Source organism: Idiotropiscis lumnitzeri, chromosome 2 (genome assembly GCF_059441095.1).
Source record: "Idiotropiscis lumnitzeri isolate Australia: NSW breed Sydney's pygmy pipehorse chromosome 2, RoL_Ilum_1.0, whole genome shotgun sequence".
Taxonomy (NCBI): Eukaryota; Metazoa; Chordata; class Actinopteri; order Syngnathiformes; family Syngnathidae; genus Idiotropiscis; species Idiotropiscis lumnitzeri.
The window spans coordinates 28538502-28542469 of record NC_142392.1 but is presented as its reverse complement, the minus strand read 5'-3'; the positions used below and the strand labels follow the sequence as shown (position 1 = coordinate 28542469).

At 40.4% G+C, this 3968-nt stretch overlaps 1 protein-coding gene across 2 annotated transcripts in view; it reads right to left on the bottom strand.

Annotated features, from left to right (window-relative positions):
• LOC148342209 (uncharacterized) overlaps positions 1-3968 on the bottom strand; it is a 71832-nt gene that overhangs the window by 11672 nt on the left and 56192 nt on the right. The window contains exon 1 of one of the 2 annotated variants that reach the window (XM_088287811.1): positions 1-25. This exon is cut by the window's left edge and continues 149 nt beyond it. The exons of the other annotated variant lie outside the window; for it this stretch is intronic. The gene's annotated coding sequence lies outside the window, so the exon portion shown is untranslated. Of the gene's footprint in view, positions 26-3968 lie in introns of those variants that run through there. 2 annotated transcript variants of the gene reach the window in all.

Below are 3968 nucleotides of genomic sequence, written 5' to 3'. Positions count from 1 at the left end.
CGCACTTGATCTCTGCTTGGCGATAACTCGTGTGCTTCTCTTTGTTCGACGAGACGAATGAAAGATGGCGTCGTTTTTTTCCTTCGAGAAAATGGCAGTCTGTTCGGCACGAAAGCGGAAGAACAGGCCACACCCCGCTGTGATATGATTGGCTGCTGGCTGTGTGGAGCACTGTCACCAACTCACCGACAGATGTCACCATTTGCGATGCAAATCATCGTTATCTTCTTCTAAACATAGGAAAGCGTACGATTTGAACCGGATGGAAATGACCAAACATTTTAGTTCCCAAATATGAACTTGAGAGATGTATTGAATTTTACTTTTGTTGCTGGTTTTGTTTTCACATCTGACACCATGTTGTTGGTTGGACAGTATTCCAAATGTATTTCTCTATTATTAACAGTTGACATGATAAAGTGAAACTTTATGTCAACATATTGACCTTTTTACAGGGTTTTTCGCCAGCGACGTGGTTGCGAATTTTAAATTAAAATACATCACTGTTTTATTCTCTAAATGTTAGAGTCTTAAAAAATGATTTCAGTGTTTATAACTTAACTAACTTAAATATTCCATTATTCGTTTCAGTATTCATTAAACTACAGTGATTCATTATTTATTTCAAGATTCATTGAACTGTTTTAGTAATAATTTAGTATTCAATGTTTAATCGTGACTGTATTTACTTTTTCAATATTTGTGTCACTATTTTGTTCAATCTTAATATTATGGACAATTATTTTGCAAGTAAGGTTTTTGTTATTTATTGTGGCCACCTGCTTTTGAAGGAAGTGCCTTTCGCTTCTTGTACTCGAGGATTCTTTGTGAAGCCAAAACAACACGACCTTGACTGATAAGTAGGCTCAACGCAGAAAAAGTATCTTTTTGTTTTAAGATTACACAGTTCCTGTCAAATAAATCTTCATCTTCCTGTGTGCATCAGTATCTTCCCACGCACTTCTCCCACTGAGATTACTCTGCAGACTGACCCAAAAGACAATTTATTTTCCAGACTATCTCATTGATCTTCCCTTACTGATGAAAATTCCACAACAATCTGGGGTCAGACGTGGGATAGCTGAAGATCCGCCGGTGAAATTCAGGGATGCTGGCAGGTAACCTCCGGGGTCCAATTCAGACAGCAGCAGCAAAAAACCGCGTGATGCGGATCATCTCCTCCGTGGTGACAAATAAATGCTGACTCCAGTCGCCATCAAGTTGCCAACTCGTGACATACTAAAGCCATTGAGAGAAACTGAGACTATTTGCGTTTCTCTATCTGGTTCTTTTTACAGTTCAACTTCTAGTTCAGTTTTTCACCTTTTCACACAGCGTAATGAAGGCCATGAGCAAGTGGAACAAGTGATTTTATTGATGATTGTGGAAGGAACCGATTTCATAAGCACAGTTTCTTCTCACACCTTTTCCATTAGGTACGATTTAAAAGACAACTGAAAAGCATAACGTTAAAAAATGTTGTTCCAGGCAAAGGCAATTAATTTCATTTCAATGTTTGATGTAAACACAAAAAAATCATCATCACTCAGACACAATGCACTGATCACATTGGGCTTGTGTCAATAAAAGAGCTTTGAAAATTCAATATATCATATTTTCTAAATCACATTTACATCTTACCACGAAGAGTCAGTTCCTTCAGGTTTTTTTTTTTTGTCTTTTTAAGCTTCAAGGATCGCTGCTATTCTCGTAGGGCTGGGCAATAAACCGAAAATTTACCGTGATCGAAATTTAATAAAATCATTTTGCCCATGTCGGTTAATTCAGTGTTTTAAAAAAAAAGAAGTCCTTTTAGTCTGCAGCTATGTTCATGCCCCTGTAAGACGGCTTGAGCGGCTGTAGTCACGTGACTCCACCCAGCTGAACAAGAAAGAAAACTGACGACGCGGTCGTAGCTGTCGATTCAAATCTAGAAGCAGCTGACACGGCTGAAGACGACGTAATGTTCGTTGAAATTGTTCCTGACTGGCTTGTCCCGAAAAGAAATTCGACATCTGTCGTTTGGAAATGTTTTGGGTTCCAAAAAGACGATGTTTGAGCAAAAGAACATAAACTACAAAGTGCGTCGTAAGCACCCGAAACAGCGCGCCCAACCTTTTCTTTTTCACCACCCACAACACAACCATGTTGTTGACTTGGAGCTTGTGCTAAAAGTTCAAAGTGAGAAGCAAGGTTCGACAAGTGACAACAGCCCATAACGGAGGCGACACCATACGAGAGAATGTCTCAGAGGTGGACGCGATAGCCTAGCACATAGCTAAAGATAGAGCTCCTCGAGCTACAGTGGAGCGCACAGGATTTAAACGCCTCATGAACGTAGCCAACAAGAGGCACGGAAATATTTGTCGCAAACAGCACTTCCTTATATGGACAACATCGGGACGGGAGCGTAGACATGTCGAGCATTTTGCATCCACATCCGACTTGTGGTCGAGTCGCAACATGGATCCCTGTTTGAGCCTGACTGTGCATGACGTAGACGACAAGTAGCGACCGCGCACCACTTGAGACGGCACATTTTCCTGATGAAGCACACTTGTTTATTTGGCACTGGCATTCCATTGACATTTTTTTCATTTTAGTTCGCATTTTGTTTACAGGCGACTAGCTCCTTTGCACATGGCATTATTTATATTGTTTACAAGATACCTTTACACAAATTTAGGCCTATGCAAATGGCATTACAGCATCTCAGCACAATATATTTGCAGAAAAAGATTTTGTGAGAGGTACCCTTTTTCTCCTGTTCTTTGTGACATTGTTCAAGTCATGCAAAGCAAGCTATTTTGAATGTTTATTCAAATGATTTTTGTACTTTTATTTTTCATTGAAACTAATGTGTACCAGTTGGTCAATAAAAAAAGCAGTTAATATGCATTTCCTGCATTTATTTCGATTTTGGTCCTCAGGGGGAATTTATCGCACATTTATCGTTATTGAGGTCAAATTGCCCAATTTATCGCGATATTGATTTTAGGTCATATCGCCCAGCCCTAATATCACCACTGATGGTGGAGCTGTACACTCGCCTGAGTTGTGTGCAGGCAGCGTGGGTTCAGTTCCCACTCAGTGACGGTGTCTATGTCTGCCCTGTGACTGGCTGGCGACCAGTTCAGGGTGTTGTGCGCCTTTCGCCCGTTGTCAGCTGGAATTGGCTCCAGCACTCTCCCGCGACCCTGTTCAGGATAAGCGGTGTGGATAATGACATGACGTGACAAATATTTGTCATCTCATCAATATTTGCACAACAGAGTACTGAGTTTCGAGATCCTCACTATAATAGTTCTCAAAATTATATTTCTTATCAATTTAGGTTAGTTAATGGATATTTTATTGACAATCTAATATCAATCTACAAAGACAGAAAAAAGATTGGTGGTGAAGGGGCGCGAATCTTTTTCTTCTTGGTAGGGGCGGGCGTGAAATAATTGAGAAGCACTGCTAGTATATGCAGACATTATATTCATACAATCTTGCAGCCCGACTGAACCACAGCATTGTTGCAAGTTCGGTAGGAGAAACGTAAACGTCCCAGTGCTGTTGCAGCAGCGGCTTCTCGAGGCATCGGCGGAAGTGACGTAGAAGCTGACTCGCCAATGTGGCGTTAATTTAGTTATTTTGTTAATTTTTTTTATCAACCGATTTCAAATATTATATAAAATATATATTAAAATAGAACAGGGGTAAAAACAAACACAGAGGCAAAGAAAGATATTTGAAAAATACGTGCTTAAAGCATGACGTCATTAGCAAGCGCGCAGCTACCGAAGGACCTCGACCACATCCACCCGGAACAAAAAATCCCACCGCTAAATTCTTCTGATTTCGTGTGGAACTGACTGTAATTTTCTGACAGAATGTCCAGTGCTACTCTAAAGGACTACGACATAATTCATTAAGTCTTTGTGTCCCGATAACCTCATCTTCGCGCGTTGATGCTTTTCGGC